This window comes from Eptesicus fuscus, chromosome 18 (genome assembly GCF_027574615.1).
Source record: "Eptesicus fuscus isolate TK198812 chromosome 18, DD_ASM_mEF_20220401, whole genome shotgun sequence".
NCBI classification, from domain to species: domain Eukaryota; kingdom Metazoa; phylum Chordata; class Mammalia; order Chiroptera; family Vespertilionidae; genus Eptesicus; species Eptesicus fuscus.
This window is the reverse complement of record NC_072490.1, coordinates 23,002,331-23,022,270: the sequence shown is the minus strand read 5'-3', so window position 1 is coordinate 23,022,270 and position 19,940 is coordinate 23,002,331. Positions and strand designations below refer to the sequence as shown.

Genomic DNA, 19,940 nt, shown 5'->3' with positions numbered 1-19,940 from the left:
CTATCATCGGAACTGGGAATAAAATATTTGGGGCACAACTAATAATACCCAGACCTTGCTCACATTGTTTCATGAGAGTCTACCTTTTATGAAGCGAGTCCTATCTCTATGAATAAATTGTTCCATAACCCAACTCATTCTGTTGGTTAAAATTGGGATATTATTGCATAATCTTGTTGAGGAAAATAGAGTAACATCTTCAACAGCCAAGAAACTCTTTTATTCATTTACAATAATAATGTAAAAATGGGAACACAGATTGATTTATGCATGTGGCGCTATTGGAAATAAAAAAGAAAAAATTGTCTCTTTTACAGGGTTCAATTCTTCAAGGAATTGCAGCAACATTCTTCACTTGGTATTCTGTTACTGTTTTGTTGAGTTTTAACCATTTCTTTGCTTTTATAAAATGTCCAAAGGGATTTGTGTGATTTGGAAAAAAAAAAAAAAAAGCGTGTGCTAATGTAACATATATTTTACCTGGAGGAATATATAAAGGACAAGGAAAATAAACACATTAAAGTGAATAAATGGAATTGTCTTAATAACTAGAATGGATCTTCAGGGATATAGCTGAATTTTACCCCAAAGTGCCTGTTTCCACCATTCCTACCTTTGTGAGAGTGGATTGTCTTAGTTGCAGCTTCCCATCTCTCTCTCTCTCTCTCTCTCTCTCTCTCTCTCTCTCTCTCTCTCTCTCTCTCTCTTGCATCCTTAGTCTCTGCCTGGCTCCTTTACTTCAGCCAGAAGCTTGCTCACTTCTGCTCTATTCTAAATTTAAAACCTTCCCTCCACTCTGTGATCCTCTCAAGCTTTCTTTCTATTGTTCTCATTCATTTTAGCATCAAAGCAGCAAAGAGCCTCCCAGATTCCCTGCCTCCATTCTCTTACCATTGAACTCTTCAAAATGTGGCTTTAAGCACACATTCTAATTCATCTCTACCTCTTGTTGGAAAGGAGTACACAGAGGCTTCAACCATTTGATAATGCTCTATTTCCTTAAATATTTTTATGTGTCATAAAATATTTTATATGTTTAAGTAGCTTTCACCAACACTATTCTGCTAAAACTGCCATGCCCGACACATAAGAGTGCTCAGTAAATACTTGTCAAGCATGGATATCAGTAATTTTGCTGATTAATATAACATAGTCATATCATTAACTCCACTTCCTTACTTTAACCCTATAAATGTTGTTCTCTCCCACTTTTCTGCCTCACAAATAACTTGCGCCAGTCCCTTTTCTGAAGCCCCACTTAAAGAAGACTTCCCTCTTTTTGTAACAAATCTCAAACGTTAACTTAATTACCCACACATTTCCTTTCCCAGGAAGTTAGTTCTCCAGCATTATTCAGAGAGGTAAGTTATATTAATGTGGACTCTTTTGGTTACAAGCGATAGAAACTCAACTCAAACCAGCTTGAGCCAAAAGGGGGTCTTTTTATTTTAGTTAAAGGCTCTTGTTACAGGTGACAGAACCAGAGGAAAAGCTTCAGGAACCTGCGGGCACAGTCCTGGGGATCTCAGAGTTTGAAACTGGAACTCTATTGCCATAAAGACACCTTTCCCCCTTGTTCTCGCTCTTGCTTCTAATTTCTTTAATTCTGGACTGTCTTGGCGTGGCTTCATTCTCTCCCACTGGAGGTGGTTGGAGACATCAGAAGCAATCAGAAACTGGAGACAAGTAGAAAGGGAAGCAAATCCAGGTGGTGGTAAATCCAGATCACCAGTCCTTAAACTCAGCACCTGCTGTGCTAACCAAGTGCTTTTCCAGCTGCAATAACAAACCTCGCCTACTAGTTTGGTTAAGCCAACCTCAGTTAGTTTTTGTCATTTACAATTACAGAGTCCTGACTTATGCAGGTGAATGATTTTTCACAGAATCAGTTAATTGATTTAGGAGCAATTCAATAGAATATAGTAATTTCAAAATGAGTTTGAGTCCTCCATATTATTGAAACGTGTCAACTGAAATTTTGGGTCCTGGTTAGAACTCCCCACATTTTGGGGTAATCCTATAGGCACACATTCAAGGTAGGCAGACACTTTCATCTTTAAGAATGTTTTTATTTAGGAAGAGATATAAGATTTCAATCCCCCCCCCCCCCCGCAAAACTTTCTAAATCTACCATACTTACCAGGTTCTCAGATTTATATACTCTCATAAAATGCCGTAAAGATATTTCTTATCTCTTTCCTCATTATCACTCCTTGTTTTGTATAAATTGCTGTTATGGTGAGCTTTCTCTCTCTCTCTTTTATTAAGGCAGTTATCCACTTACCAATTTTATCTGAATTATCATAGAAAAATTTATTTTCCCTATAAAAATAATTGGCTTTCTTAACTGCAGTTTTATTCAGTAGTGCCTAAATTCATAACAGCTTTCCATAAGGTGTTTACGATGGGGAATTTAACTTCTTTTTTTATTTAAAGTCTTTTAGGAGCAGTCCAATTTTCTTTACCTTTGGCATTGGCAAATTCTTAGTCAATGACCAGTAATCCATCTGTTGCTAGATGCTCTGGAAGCCTCCCACAAGCTATGATGTGATGCAATGCTATGCTAGATTAAAATTTATATATTCTTTGATTTTCTTTTTAATGGCTATTAGAAAACTTTTATCTTTGAGTAATGGATTATTGAATATTCAACATGACATCTTTTTATCTTTCTCTGTTCATATTATCTACATTAATTCACTTCTACATGATCAGATGAAAGGAAATTCTGCATCTGAATTTCTAGTGGGCTCCTACATACATATATTCAGCATATAGGAAGACCAGTGACTAAAAAAAAAAAACACAAAAAAACTTACCTGAATTCCCATGTTTCAAAATTTTACTGTAATCTATTGGCAAGATCTGAGCTCATACTCTATTGCTGAGTTACATCTGGGCAGTACCTAAATAATCTCTATAATCTGCATTATGATCACCTGTTTCACAATATAGAAATATGAGAGAGAATTTATGGGTTTTCCCTGTAAAACCCCAATTCTGAATAATGACAAATTAAATTGATTTTCTTACTCAATGACCGAATTGCCTTCGGTGTTTATCTTCTTTTTAAAGACTAATCTCAACTATAATAAATCCACACATAATAGGGTTGTCTTAAAAGAGAAACTTAATTAAATCAGAAGGAAAAAGGAAATCTGTCTTTTTCGAATTTAGAGCATATATACTCCCTAATACAGTGTCTTCTAGGCCACTGGTCTGTGAAGTCTTCTCCAGATTCAGGGTGATCTCCTGAGTGTCCTGTGAACTAATGCCATGTGGTGGTAATATTTATACTTTGACAACATCCATACATATTTGGTCTCTGGCATGAATTAGAGCGTTCCTTGTTTTCATCTTAAGTAACTTCACATATCCTATTCATTTCATTGGCATTTAACTGACAGTGGAAATTGGGAGAATATAGTAAATAAGACAAGAGCAAGGACAATCTGAAATCTGTGAAGATGAACTGAAATGAATGGCCATTTCTCACTAATTCCAACCCTGGTACTGTGGGTGTCCTGCAGGGTCAGCTGGTGCCCCTTGCCATGGAGGTGGCATGCTTTGATACTGCACTGGGAGAAGCCGAAGTCAGACATTTGGCGGGAGCTGGAGGAGCTGTGAGTCAGTGCTGTACCATGTGGGTCAGTGACAATGTACTTGAGCTGCCACACTGTCCAGCACCCTGACCATCAGGGGCCAAAAAACTGTTGCTACTGCTTCACTTCTGCCTTCCAAATTTCATAGGAGATCTCTCCTGTGGCAAATCCTAGCCTGAACTTAAAGAGGGAAAGGAATGCTGGGAGATGTAGTCATCCCCTGGGATTGGTAACCAGTGCATGTTACCTGCTCTACAAGTCGACAAGATACCACAATACAGTTTCCTACAGAGCTCGGAATATTTATACCTTTGACTCTTTCTTGCCCTCACCACTCATACTGGACTTCATAGTTGCTTCAGTTCCCTCTTTTCTGCAACTACTGTGGGGATCTTGGGACTATTTCCCTTTTCTTTGGTCTCTCCACTCTTTAATTCATGTCCTGTGGCTAAGCATGCAACCTGTACCCCACTTTCAATGACTGCCCCCTGCCATGTTCCTCATTGGCTGAAACCCTGTTTTGTTAACCTACTTTGCCACTCTGAACCCCAAAGACAGGGGCACCATGATTTTACCAGACATCCCAGGGACTTGTATGTTGTCTCTGAACCTCAGCCCACAGCTCCTCCCTGCAAGAAAACTATATACTCCTATCTTGTTGAACACAGGCATGGCTTTTGTGACTTGCGCTAGCCCATAAAATGATGGAGAGAGAAGAGTTGTAGAGCAGGTAACCTGCACTGGTTACCAACCCCAGGGGATGATTCTAAGCATTTCTGCCCACTGCATTTGGTATCAGAGTCTCTAGGGAAAACACAGCACCACTGGGCAAAACAGCCCTTTCTTACATAGAGAAGAGACAGAGCAAGGCCAGCTTCAACAGTGTGTGGTGGTCCTCCAGGGTTAGTGGGTCTCTCCTGCAGCCAATGTAGTCTCATTTGAGGGTTTAAAGTGAAGAGATTGGCCTTTCATATTCCTGTCATACATCCTTTTCCCCCATCAATCGTTGCCTAAGGCCCATTCACATGACACTTCTAAATCTACGTGGCTGATGCAGGAAGCTGCTCCAGTAGCCTGAAGGCATATCTCCAATGAAGAGCCCCAGTTGCAGGCATTGGAGGCCAAAGCACACTTAAACGAGGGGCGTCGGGTTGGTGCACACAGAACCTCTAAATAGATCCAAGGGGATCTGGGCAGAGCTTTGATAGTGTCCTCCTCATGATGTCTTCTGGCTCTCCTGGTTTTGTAAAACTGTTCTTTGCTCTACATGGTCACATCTTACCATGTAGGCCAAGAGAACAAACTGCATTACACAAGCTGCTAAAGGGGACAGCTCATATAACTGAGAGTAGTTTTCTGGCTTGGTCGGGACCTGGAATCCCTCTACCTGTGACCATGCATTTATAGCCTGTGTACATATATGCACACCTGTTTACTTAGCATTACCATGGTTCACATGGCACACCCACCCCAGATCATGGCTTAGACAGCTTACCAATAGTCTTTGCTATATTGGGAAGAAAGCCCTTTGGCTCTCATCTCAGTTACCTTTCTAGCTCCCCTTGGGGGCATGGGAGAACTTTCGAGCTCTGTCCATACCTTACTTGGACTCAGAAAAACTAAACCCTGGGCCTAACTCTGCCCTACTATGCTTTTGACTTTAATGGGGCTGTCCCTGAGGTTGAAGGCAGGGCAGCCTGTGAGGCAATGTCCTCCCATACCTTAAAATTGAATTGGGGAAAATCCCCTATGGTCTTGTCATTTCCTTCAACTCTCCAACATACCGTTTTCAGAGGAACTCATTTCCTTCCCCTTTGTCTCCTTTCTAAATCTCTTCGTAAGAGAAGCAGCAGGTGTGCTTTTCACTTTCTGTATATCCTGTGCTCCTTGCCTAGACCTTGGCCAAAGGTGGGCGGGATACTGATCTTCACTATGGAAAACATTCTCTGATCTGAGTCAGCTCCTTTCTAGATAAGTTAAAGGAGGAGGTAAGGGAATGTAGGAATTCCTTTTTATTTTTTTTATTTTTTATAAAGCTGAGCTTATAAGTCTTGCTGCATATTTGAAAATTCTATTTTCCAAGTCAGAGGCAAATTATAACTTTCTTTTTCTTCTTCTTCTTCTTCTTTTTTTTTTTTGTTACACAATCTTAATTTGCCCCAAGGCAGATGGATGCCTCAGGCTGCCTAGAGAGAGCTGTCTCTAGCAGAAAGTGTAGAGAAAAAACACACTAATATAATTATTAGAGCAGTACAGTTCTGACCCAGTATTCTGACTTACAACTTGAAGAGTGGTATCAGGTTTTAGATTCCATCTAAAAATCCTAATGGTTAGCAAAGTGCCCAAGGCCCCAGTATCTGCTCCCATTAGCAGTATTTCACTCAGAGTGTGGCACCCAAAATTGTAGAAAGAGGCCAATGATCATAAAAATTATTGTTCCTTGCAGTAGGCCACTATTTTTTCACAACAGACTAATTTTAGAAAATGATGTAACTTCCTAGTTAGTGGACTCACCACTCACCAGCCCCAACAGTCTTTCATTGACTTTTCCTTTTGCCTCACACTCCAACATGGTTCTTCATGGTACTGTTACTGATCCAGTCTTTACTTAAAACCTTCATTAATTTTGACTTTTAAAATTATACATTAAAATATTACATATCTTGATTATTGTAATTTTGGTACCCCTTTAAATTTTGTACCTGGGGCAAGTGCTTTACCCTAGTCCCAGCTCTCTTGTCCTCAAGGTTCAACTCCTCTCATGAGAGGAGATTCTAATAGATTCAGTATTTTCTTTAAACTCATATATCACTTTTCTTTACCATTCTTATGACCTTACATGTACATGTCTTACCATCTATCCTCCTTCATTCAGTTGAAAACCACTTGAGGTTGGAATCCTGTGGGTGTTTTCTTTCATTTTTATTAAATTTATTGGGGCAACATTGGTTAATAACATTATACAACTTTTTAATACAACTTTTTTTGGAACAAAGTGGGGGGAGGGGGAAGAGAGAGAGAGAAGAGAGAGAGAGAGAGAGAGAGAGAGAGACAGAGACAGAGACAGAGAGAGAGAGAGAAAATTGATGTGAGTTACACATCAATTGATTGCCTCCCACATACACCTCAATTGGGACAGGGGATCAAAACTGCAACGCAGGTATGTGCCCTTGACTGAGAATTGAACCTGAAACCCTTCTGGCAGATGCTCGTATTATAGCCCTGGCCCACTTAGCACATGGGCCAGGGCTATAATAACGTTATAATACAACACTTATATACTCCAAGTGTTGTGTATTCACAACCCCAAAACTAGTCTCCTTCCGTCACTATGTATAGTTGACCCCCTTTACCCTCTTCATTCTCTCCCTGCCCCTTTCCCTCTGGAAACCACCATTCTGTTGTCTGTATCTATGAGTTTATTTGTTGAATTTTGTTTTATATTCCACATAGGAGTGAAATCATATGGTTCTTGTCCTTCATTTGACTTATTTTACTTAGCATAATGCTCTCAAGACAACGGAATACTACTCAGCCATGAAAAGATGAAATATTGCAATTTGGAATACTGTTTTGAATCACCTTTTTTTTGGTGTTATTGTTGTTAATCCTCACCTAAGGATATTTTTTCCATTGATGTTTAGAGAGAGTGGAAGGAAGGAGGGGAGATGGAGAGAAAGAAACATCGATGTGTCTCACCATCGATTGGTTGCCCTCGCACATGGTCTGAGGTACTTGCCCTTGACCAGAATCCAACCTGTGACCCTTCAGTCTGTGGGCTGGTGCTCTAACCACTGAGAAACCGGCTAGGGCCATCTTTGTTTCCTTGTAACATCTATTAAAATACCTGTACAATAAAGGTTTACTTAAGGTAAGGAGTAAAGCATATTCAGCTTCATAAGGGAAGAAAATGTAAAATACTTTACAGCCCCTTCATCCCCCCTCCGCCCTTTTTATGAGCAAGGGTTCTTGAATGACTTTTAGGCTATGTTGGAAATTTACTTACATTTAACACCTTGTTCTTGCAGGATTCAGTAAAAATGAATTACTATTGTATTTCACTACATCTGTACCCTTAGCTTACTATGACTGATAGTAGTCAGAAAGGTGGTAGAAAAATACACTGAAGAGAAGAGGGATAAAACCCTGGAATTAAATGTTTTCCATGAATAATCTGCAAAAAGGGTAATACACATGCAGATACCCAAGAGTTGATTGTGCGATTTATTTTTAAGCAATTTGATACAGTGTTGTCATAGGACATGGCACAGTGCTTTATTTCTAAAATGTTAGATTCTGTTGGTATTTTCAGATCAAACTTTGTTTTCTTCTTGACATAATTGATTACTGCTTTCATTTGGGATTTATTTTAAAGTAATTCTAAACTGAAAAACTGCAAGGAAAGTAGAAACTGCACATTTCTCTATTAGGGCAGCTGTGTCTAGAACAGCACAGCAGAATTCTTTCATTTTGCTATTTGATTCCTGTTTCTCTTTATTGCTCTATTCATTCTAGAAAGGACTCAGGTCACTCATCAGTCTTTTGAATGAAAATTATTTGAACATACAGATTGAAAACATCCCACCATCTGCAGTAGTGATTTAGTGTATGAAACACAGAAATTTGAGAGTACTGTTGAGTGAATTATGCCTTTTTAGGACACTTTATTTCCACTACACAGTCAAGTCCTTTGCTGCATTTCCCTACATACATCAGTTAGCTATTGCTGCATAACAAACAATTCCAAAATTTAGTAGCTGACAACAATAATCATTTGTTCTTTCTTATGAGGTTATGGATTGGCAGGGAGGGTCTGCTGACCTGGAACAGGCTTGGCTAGTCTTGGGTAGCCTCACTCATAGGTCTTGGGGGCCAGCTGTTACTGTACCCACAAATGCGATGGTTGTCTCAAGAAGAAGTGCCTCTGCAGTTGTTGGAGCTGTGAAATAAATTAGCCACTTTTTTATGGAATTCCTTTTTTTCTTAAAAGAATGACTAATAGTCAAGCTATGGTGGTGGTTGGCAGTCATTTCCTCATAAATGAAGTAAGTGAGCCTGTCATTTCAAGGAAAACAACTGACCGCATTTGTTGCCAAGGATAACATTTGAGCTCTCAAGTGAAAACTCTAATTTTGGAGGACTTGTATCCACCACCCTGAGCTTGACAACCTCCGAATACTTAGAACTTCTTTTTATAAGATCTATGGTGATGTTAACCAGTGGAATGTTTCAATATTGTGTAATGACGTTTATCAACCTTGAGAAGATCTGCATAGCTCAGTGAACCAATATTTTTTAAATGAGCAATTCATAATGTTACAAGATTGTGTGTGGGTAAGAGACCCATTCAAAATGCAAGATAGACCAATGTATTTTAATGTAACAGAATTACAGTAAAAATTTCATTGATATGGTTTTAGATTCTGTTACAACTAACTTTTAAGAAACTACCACTTGTAGAGTTTTAGTATACTATAAAAAAAAGAATACCCAAAATGATCTGAAGTTGCTATTAAAATATTCCTTCTTTTCCAACTACATATCTGTGTGAGGCTGAATTTTCTTCATGTATTTCAACCAAAACAACAAAGCAAAACATATTGAATACAGAATCAGCAATGAGAATCCAGCTGTCTTCTATTAAACCAGACACTAAAGAGATTTTCACAAATGTAAAACAATGCCTATTCTTCTCACTGATTTTTTGGGGTTGGAAAAAAAACAACTATTTTTCATAATAAATGTTATTTATGTTTATCATTGTTATTTTTAATGAATTAAAAATTTATTTGTTTTAATTTCTAATGTGGTAAATATTGATACATATAACCCATTTAAAAGTTGTTTGAGTCCCTCAATAATTTTCAAGATTATAAAGAGTTCTGGAGACCAAAAAGTTTGAGAAATACTGAGTTGGAGTATAGCTTAGCTATTATAACTAAGAGACACATAGAGGGAAAAGGGTGATAATGTGGTTCAAATAATATAGAAACTTCTCTCTTTTTATGCAATAGTCCAGAGATCAATAGAGAGGAAGTCAGAACAATTGGATCTCAGATGCCTTATATCTTTTTGCTCTAATATCTTCTAATCTGGGTTCTATGGATAGAATTCAGTATATCTATGAACCTAAATAGATAATCTCTAACAGAAATGTAGCATTTCCAAGCTTTATTCATAATTGTGTAAACTTAGAAGCAACCAAGATGTCCTTTAGTAGTGAATACTAGATAAACTGCAGTATATAAAGATAATCGAATATTAATCAGTGCTAAATAGAAATGAGCCATCAAACCATGAAAATACATGGAGGAACTTTACATGCATATTACTAAGTAAAAGAAGCTGACTTGAAAAGGCTATATACTGTTATTGTTCCAACTATATGATATTCTCAAAAAGGCAAAACCATGGAGACAGTAAAAAGACCAGTGGTTTCCAGGGGGTAGGGGAAGGGAGGGATGAGTAGGTGGAGCACAGAGGATTTTTTAGGGCTGTGAAACTACTCTGTGTAATACTGTAATAGATACATGTCATTACACATTTGTCCTAACCCATAGAATTTACAACTCATAGAGTGAGCTCTAATTCAAAATATGGACTTTGGGTGATTATAACATCTCAATGTAGGTTCATCAATTGTAGCAAATGACCCACTCTGGTGCAGGATGTTGAAAGTAGAGGAGGCTTTCACGTGGAGGCAGAGGGCATAAGGGAAGTTTCTGTACCTTCTTCTCATTTTGGTTATGAACCTAAAAACTCTTTTAAAAATAGAGTCTATTTTAAAAACAAAACAAATGTAGCATTTCCATCAATTATAGGCAACAAATCATAGTAGTATTACTAGGATAGTGACTCTGTCACTAAGAGAAGTCACAGATATTTTTATATCACACTAGAGGCCCAGTGCATGAAATTCGTGCATGAGTAGGGTCCCTAACAGCTGCTGGCTGCTGGCCGGGGCCTCCCTTCCCTGGCTGCCAACACCGACCAGGGCCTTTCTTCATTCGGCGCCGCCCCCTGGTGGTCAGTGCACATCATAGTGAGCTCAGTTGGTCTAACTCCCAACCCAAGGGGACACTTTGCATATTAGGCTTTTATATATATAGATTACGTTACTGCAGTTATCTCAAACTTCCATTTATAGTCATCACTTTAAAACCATGTGAATTATTAGGCCTTCTTGTTAAATCTTGTTATATAATATGTCACTAAAGCAGTGTATAATGTATCATATATTTATTTTAAATATTTAATAATGGTATTTCATTATGATTGGTTTCCTTCAAAATTTTTATAATTTTAGTATGGTTGATTTCTAATTCTTTGTATCTTGATGTATTTAAAACATCATTCTGTTAAGGTCTCTGGGGGTTCACTAGCATGTCAAATCAGTCCATGATATAAAATGAATAAGAAGTCTAAGTCAAGGTCAAAGAGGGAGAGTAGAGGGCACAAGGGCAAGAACCATCCTTCTAATGAAGGGCACCCAGACTTTCTGCTCACATGCCATTGTTGAGAACTTAGTCACATCTAGCTGGGAAATGTAGTTTCAAGTTGGAAAGCCATGTGTCTTGCTAAAATTGGAGGATGAGTAGAGATTAAATTACTAAATAAGGGAATAATGAACACTAGGGTGATGGACACTTTCTAGTCTTTTTTTTTTTTTTTTTTAAGGTTCTGTGGGGAGTCATTTCTTCACTATTGAACTTTCTCACTTTGCCTATTTGTTCCTCATCCAGTCCCATGGAGGCCTTTCTTCCTTCTCAGTGATGGGTAAGTTTGTTCTCTGATCATCCACCCCAACCATCCTCTTCTGAACAGTTACACAAAACAGGACTCTTTTTTTTTTTTTTTAAATATATTTTATTGATTTTTTACAGAGAGGAAGAGAGAGGGACAGAAAGTTAGAAACATCGATGATAGAGAAACATCAATCAGCTGCCTCTTGCACAACCCCCACCGGGGACGTGCCCACAACCAAGGCACATGCCCCTGACCGGAATCGAACCCAGGACCCTTCAGTCCACAGGCCGACGCTCCATCCACTGAGCCAAACCGGTTTCGGCAAAACAGGACTCTTAAGTCAGTGTCGTACATGCCCAAATTAATAGGCTGGTATGTCCAAACTAGAAAAGCTGGCAGGATAGTCTCAAAGCATCTCCTCTCCCTCCAAATAAACATTTATTAATTAGACAGTAGAAAAATAATAACTTTACCATGGAGAAACCTGGTAGACAGCACCTTAAATCAAGTGATCAAGGCTAATCTCACTAATAATAGACACATTGACATGTATCCCCTGACATAAAACACCTCTGTGGTGTTCCTCCTCCCAAATCCTGACCTTTAAAATTTTGTGACAAAACATCCAGCAAATCCAAATTGAGGGACATGTACAATATAACTGACCAGTACTCTTCAAAAGTGTCAGGATTATGAAAAACAAAGAAAGATAGAAGACTGTGACAGATTGGAGGAAACTGAGGAGGGATAAAAGTTAAATGCAAAGAGGAATCCTGGACTGGATCCTGGAACAGGAAACATGGCACTAACGGGGAAGATGATAAAAGTCAATCAAGGTCTGTAGCTTAATTAGCAGCATTGTAACCATATTAATTTCCTGGTCTCACTAATGGTACTATCCTATATAATAAAACCCTAATATGCAAATCAACCGAGAGCCCTGGACTGCGAGAGGGTGCAGGCCGGGCTGAGGGACCCCCACCCTCCTCACCCCAGTGCACAAATGTTGTGCACCAGGACTCTAGTGGCTATATAAGACATTAACATTAGGGGCAACTAGGTAAAGGCTCTATGGCAGGGGTCCTCAAACTTTTTAAACAGGGGGCCAGTTCACTGTCCCTCAGACCGTTGGAGGGCGGGACTATAGTTTAAAAAAAAAATACTATGAACAAATTCCTCTGCACACTGCACATATCTTATTTTGAAGTAAAAAAACAAAATGGCAAAAACACCCGCATGTGGCATGCAGGCCGTAGTTTGAGGACGCCTGCTCTATGGGGACTCTCTATACTATTTTTGTAACTTTGCTGTCAGTGTAAAGTTATTACAAAATAAAAAGTTAAAAAAAAAAAAAAGAAAGAAAGAAAAGACTGGCAGATACAGAGAGATCTTCCCTGGGTGGAAGCACATTGCTAGGGATTTTACTACTGAGTGAAGGTCAAGGACAAGTGTATCTCCCTCCCATTCAAATCTGAAAACACAATTCCAGCCAGGCAGTCTCCAGTTCTGGGTCAAAGCTCTACTAAAGCTGATGATTCAGGCAGAGTACTGTAGAGCATATTGTCCAGAAGGACAGGCTTTGGCATCAGAGAGATCTGGGTTTCAACTCGGCCCCTCCTCTTAACAACAGTGTACCTCTCCTTAGGTATTTACTTTCTCTGAACCTCAATGTTCTCATCTTTAAAATGGGAGAATGTAGTTCTTATCTTGCAGGTTTGTCAGGGTATGTTTAAGGAAATAATGCCTCTGAAGCATAACCAATGTTCAATAAAATACTGTTATTATGGCATTATAAAGAGAAGTCTGGGAAGAGTCTTATTACCATTTAAGCTTAAGCAAAAACAGCTACACAAGTATTTATAAAGTGCTTCAAATATACCAGATATGCTCCAAGTCAAGTTACCATTAGTGATGCTAAGGTCACTGCAGTGCTGTGGGCTTTAACTAAACTTACAGCACTGCTGGGGAATCTAATTTAATTGAAACGCACTCTAATTTGGATTACATTTTTTTTTCTAATTTAATTCCTCGTGCCTTATATTTTCACATAGTTGTTAGTGTATAAATTATTAATTTAGTCACTTTGTTTGATTATATTTTGCTGGCATTGCTCATCAGTGCTAACGTGTTTAAATATTGGTCTCAGTGGTTGCTAAAAGCAAAGTTATGTAGGAGGGAAACACCCCCCAAAACACAAATCTAATAAAAATGCTGCTTTGTTTAAATTGTTTCATGATACAAAGCTGGACTTTGTGTCTGCCCACTTCTGCCTAATGGCTTTAGTACTATTATCATTCAGTGTATTTGGGGAGACTAGAAGAGGGGAGTGCGGGCTCCCTTTGGAGGCTATCCATTTCCTTGTGCTCCCACACCTCTTGCTATGCCCATATGGGCCAATGCTAATCACTGTGTGGTCTGCAAATCCTTGCTAGTTTCTGGAAGAAACTGAGAGTAAGCATTCAGAAACTCGGATAGCAATCTGACGGAGTTATTTCACATTTGTTCAACAAAATTAGAGAAAGGGGCTTGTACTTTGTATTCTTTGCTGTGTCATTTCATCTTTCTAGTGATTTATCATGATTGTTATTTGACAAAAGAGTCAGTCTGCTACAAATTGGAAAAAGAAAACACAAATCTGGTTCTTCCCCACAGATAAATACTGACCTAAATTATAAGGCGTATCTGGCAAAAGACTAGCCCAGGTAATTGAAAGTAATCAATAAGAAGGAAGGCATTTTTATCTAGCTCTACATATTTCATAAATGCAACGTGAGCTAACGTTTCTGCCTAGAAGCATCTATGTTTAGATTAGAGGCATTTGTCTGTGGCTTGTGAACCTGCCTGAGGGCTGGTGGTGTGTTGCCGGGTGGTTTTCTGGCCTGGAACTTCATCCTAGCCAATGTGCTACACTGAGATTGGAATAACGACCACAGTCGTCTCCTGATTGGACCCTTGTTTCCATCCTGGCACATAATTTACCCTCCACGCTGTTGCCGGAATAACAATCTCAGTAAAATGCAATTTTATCATGTTACCCTGATGCTCAAAATCCTTCAGGGATTTTCCATTATTCACAAGACGAAGTTCAAACTCTAGCCCCCTGTACTAGGTCCTCCATGACCTAGTCTGGGTTTATTTCTCTAGTCTATGCATTTTAGAAAGAGTATCCCTCCTTGTCAATCTCCTTGTCCCTCCTGTCTTCAAAGAGCTTCTCAAGTGTCATCTTTTTTTTTTTTTTTAACTTTCATTAGCATATATTTCATGCTGAATTTATTCCCGGGCTGTAAGTTTTTGTTTTAGTTTCTTCTAGGATACTTTTTCCTTCTGTGCAGCCTCCTCTTCTGGTTTGGGAACAATCTGCTCTTTTTCAGTAGGATCATCTCCGTGTGGCAGGGAGAGCTCATGAATGGGTAAGTTCTGTGCTACATCTTGGGAAGTTTGTCAACCTGAAGTGTTCAATGACCAGAGAATCTACATCTAAACCCGTAAGTTCATCATTACTCTCTGCATTTTTAAGCATGTGCAGCCAATTGTCAGCTCTCTTTTTTTGGGCCACTGACCCTGTGTCCAGCCCCACTGTTTGGCCTGAAGTACACCTACCACCTCCACCATGGTAACGGCGGAATGGCACACACTGTTTCTCTCAAGTGACATCCTTCAGATACTTGGTGGCTTTTTGGATATGCATACCCTTAATGGCAGTTTCATGAGTGTTCTTCAAGTGAACACGAAGTTTTGAACCTCTTGATTTGCATGATTTTGTGGGGCTTTCTAAGTCAAGTGAATAGCAAACTATTTTCAGAAGCCACCTCAGGCCGCTTACGGGAAGAGCTCAAGTGCCAATCGTATTTATGAAGCCTTTTCTAAACCTTGCCCCTGACACTCCACCGAGGTAGAACTGACTGCTTCCTCTTTTATGATGCCTACCAGTTTCTGAAACTGTGCACCAAAGTTTCTGTAGTGAGGTTTACAAAGCAAATAAAGCCAAAGCCAAAGATAGTGCTACTTCGTTCTCCAATTGAGAGTTAGATGTTGAGTTAGGCTGCGTGAGGGTACTTGCTGGGGAGGTATGATGGATACTGAACTCGGACATGGGAGAGGTGACAGGACAGTTCCCCAGCCCTGGACTCTCTAAGTGGTGCAGGGAGGAGAGTGGGGGGAAATGGCTCACTTCCTGGCAGCAGCTCCTTGGCCTGGGGCACTGCTTAAGGAAGGCAGAGTTACCCCAATGAGTAACCAGATTATGATTAGTTCACGAAACCAGGCACTCAGCTGTTACTGAAGGACATTCTGACTGGCCCAGGAAGCACCTAATGGGTGAAGACTGGTATTTATGTTTATAACACATTCTGATTAATTAACTTTAGTGTGCTTTCTTTTCAGATAACTAGGTCAAGAAGTTGTACATGAAGTTTCATGTCATTCAATTAAAGGCAATGTCATTCATGGTTATAAAGAGGTAAAGACTTATCAAGACTCTATTCTCCAACATCAGATTAGGCATTTTGTTAAGTGTTGTCTGTATATGGAGAGAATAGCCCCCACTGTAGGCAATATTTGGATTTAACAAACCATTTCTTGTTCAAAATCCAGTCAATGGATGCATTTATTACAATAACTTGATTTACTGTTGATGCCAGAATATATTAAGTTAAAAATATGTTCAAGTTGGATTGGCTTTATATTGCAGAGTTTTAAAAACTCAGATTGCAGAGTTTTTCAACTTGGATCTTAGTTGAATATTAGCTACCATCTGGCTGAATCCCTTGAGACTATATATATATATATATATATTACAAATATATATATATGTACATATATACATATATATATATATATATATATATATAAAATCCCTTTATATATATATTTTTTTAAACAAAGAATTCTGAGAGCCACAGAGGTGAAGTAGGTTGTCTAAAGTCACACAACTATTTAATGGCTGAACTAAACCCATAACCCAGGTAATAACTGTATTTCCTGAATAAACATCGGAACATTTGGCTTGACAAAGTAAATTTTCTGATTTGTAATTTTTTTACTAAGAAAAGTCTTTCAGAGGTATCATATTTTGTAACACGTTAAACAAAGAACCTTCACTGAAGACAAGAAAATGAGACTGAATCTGTCCTGGACTATCTAGTTTATTTGGTTTCCATGAACTCAACAACACAGAAGAAAGAAGTCCATTTATGACCTCAGGACTGGTGTCTACTTACCTCTTCAGTCTTTGGTGTGATTTTCCTGGTTCTATTCAGCTGCCTTCTACCACAGCTCTTCTCCGCCGGCACCCCAGTCTGACATGGAATAAGTTATGGTGCCAAATTACTACTTTGTGTTTGAGTGTTTGCCATTGCATAGAAGATGGAGAGTTTTGACACAAAGGATGGAAAGGCATGAACCTGTAACAGGGAGGGCAAGCTGCCCACAAAACTTTACATGCTCCCTTTCCATTGTATGGAGTTATTACTGGAAAGTTGGCTATTCAGCCATGAACTACATTTCCTAGTCCTAATGCCCTGCCCCCATTCCTTGTTTTACTTCTAGATGTGGTCACTTGACTGGTCTTCACCAATGGAATGTGATAGATCCTCCCTTCCCCCAACTGATGGACGGAATGTGATAGATCCTCCCTTCCCCAATGGAATGTGATAGATCCTCCCTTCCCCCAACTGATGACGTAAACTCCACCTGCAGCCAGACATTCCTGAACACCTTATATGGACTGTACATTGAACCACCAATCAGCACCTGCCATATACCCTAAACCCCCGATTCCTAAATCCCTAGGCCCCTAACCATGTGCCTTACATGAAACCACCAATCAGCGTGTGCTGAGTGCCCTAAGCCCCGTCCCCTCTTCCTCCCCTTAAAAGGCACTCTCACCCCGGCAAGCTCTCTCTCTCTCTCTCTCTCTCTCTCTCTCTCTCTCTCTCTTCTCTCTCTCTCTTTCTTTTCCCTTTCCCCCTCTGGAAGGCGGCCGGCAGGGTGATGATCGCCAATAAAGCCTGTGTCCTGGTATCCCATGGTCTCCAGCCCTTTGTTTCATCTTTCAGAATGAGGATGGGAGTAATATGTTATTTTCAATCCAATGCTTTATGCTCTCTTTCCTTTCTGCCAGCTGGATATCCTAGGGGGTGGTGAAGCTTGCAAAGATGGAAGGAACCCAGGTCACCTGAAGCACAACCTATATATTTTTCCTGCTAACCAGGAAAAATTAACTTCAGATGTGTTTGAGTCTTTACACACTTTGGATTTATTAGAGCAGCTAATACTCCCCTAGATAATACAGAGCCTCTGGTTCTAAAAAGTTTTGTCTTCACTTTGAAGGTAGGCTTTTACCTAAAAATGAGTTTTAAGTATTTTCACAAAATATTTAATTTAATTGAGCACTCTAAGTGTTTAAAGAAGTCTCAATTTTTCCCAAGAGCTTAATAATGCAAAATGGATTGAGACACTTGATGAAGCATCTAATAAACAAATTACTTGTCTAAATTTTGCTGATATCATGCTGTTCACTCCCAAATAAATTAGCTTTTAATTTTTATATCACTGTATAGAGGTAAAGGATGCTGTTCTTTGGAAATAAACTAATGTTTATATTTTAGGCTCATTTTACAGTTGTACTTATTCTTAAATCTCTTTTGAAAAAAGGTTGCCAATGACATAAAAAATGACTTAGCAAGAAGGTTAATAAAATTTTTTTAAAAAGCAGGATATAGAAAAAAGGACAAGAAAAATATGCTAACTGTAATTGTTCACGTGGTTGCTGTGACTGAGTTTCAACCCTAAGTCTAAGCTTCTTGTCAGGCTGGGTAAGAAGGAGGCATGATAAATTACAACTCAGCCACCAGAAAAGAGAAAGTGTACTTACCTCTCAGGGGAGGCAAAGCTTTGTCTATTACCAAAATCTCAAAGAAAGGGTCCTCAGTGTTTTTATCTCAAGGGAGTGGGACCTTCCAAAAGTGAAATCGTAACAGAATGTTTTAAAGTCTTCAACTTAGTTTTGTGACATGAATTTTTGATGATATTGAAAAGGGAGTATTAATTAGGCTAAATAATGACGGAAAACCTTTTGTTTATTTTGATTTCTCACATTTCTTAAAACTTAGGGAATTTAGTACATCGTTGACTGAGGATGGGTAAGCTCTGGACCAAATTGCTGGTTTGATTCTAAAAGTAATTTGAACAAATGATGTCATTAGTCAAGGTGAATTGATAATTGAAGGTGATCATTCTTGTGTTTTTTGTTTTTTTTAAAAATATATTTTTATTGATTTTAGAGAGGAAGAGAGAGGGGAAAGATAGAAACATCAATGATGAGAGAGAATCATCAATCAGCTGCCTCCTGCACACACCCTACTGGGGGTCGAGTCTGCAACCCGGGTATGTGCCCTTGACTGGAACCGAACCCAGGACCCTTCAGTTTGCAGGCCGATGCTCTACCCACTGAAGCAAACCAGCTAGAGCTGAAGGTGATCGTTTTGATTTCCTTGGGAGGGAACTTGGTTATGTCAATGAATGACCTTGGAGTTCTCATAGACTGAGGGTTCTTAGGTTAGGGTTCCTAAGGAAGCACCCCCATATTGAAGCACAAACCACCCTAATTAGACACTTTTGAAACAGGAACTTTAGGGGAATATAGGCAGGCTTAGGGAATTTTTAGAATTGGGGTCCATGGAAAAACACAGGGCTACAGACTGGGAGAAGGTACATTTCCATAACACAAGGAAGCCAGGTGCAGTTACATCTCCATAAGATAAGGGAACTGGAAGCAGCCAAGAAAGGTCTATATTTACAAAATAAAGAAGGAGGAAGAAAGCCCAGAAGGAGTAGGAGGACAATGAGGGAGGAGGGCCTCGGGAGTCACTATAGTAACCAGTCTAAGGGAATAGTGACCAATCAGAGGGGATATCAAGGCACCAGGATCTGCAGCCTTTATAAGCCATAGGGAAAAGGAACTCAGTGGGACCCTTTCCCCCTCCCCATGTGGGATTCCATTCTGTGGGACTCTTTCCCTCTCCCCAGGTGGGGGAATCTGTACTTGTTCTTCAATAAATCTCCACCTTTGCTATACTACCCTCTGTCAAAGAATCCGGGTTCCAGTCCAAAAATTCGGTATCACTTTCAGGTACAGGTCTTTCTCAACTTGGACTTAATGTGCTCAAAGAATATTGTAGCTGGTGATGGTCTTATTAGTCACCATTTTTTAGGTTGATGATCAGCCAGCAGTCCCACAGATAGTGAAAAAAGAACTGGAATCAAAGAACCCTAATCTGATTCTTAGCTTGTTTCTACTATGTAACAGATGCCTCTTTTAAGTATTAGTTTAATGCCATTCTAAATACAATAAACTCCACTTCATTAAACATCATTGATAGAAAGGACCACCCCAAATATTTCTAAGTCTCTTAGACTTTTTGCTTATTTCTGTCTTATCTATATTATCTTGTTTCATCAAATATAGGTAAGCATTGCAAGAGAGATCAATGTGAAAATATTAAAATAAAATGAAAAGTTGAAATATTAATCTCTAATAATAGAATGATGTTATGTTCTTTTTACTCTCTGAGGATTTCAAAGCACTTAACA

The 19,940-nt window shown here is 39.1% G+C and overlaps 1 pseudogene; it reads right to left on the bottom strand.

Moving 5' to 3' along the window:
* Positions 1-14,618: 14,618 nt before the first annotated feature.
* Positions 14,619-15,138, bottom strand: LOC103299876 (60S ribosomal protein L17-like; annotated as a pseudogene).
* Positions 15,139-19,940: the final 4,802 nt, after the last annotated feature.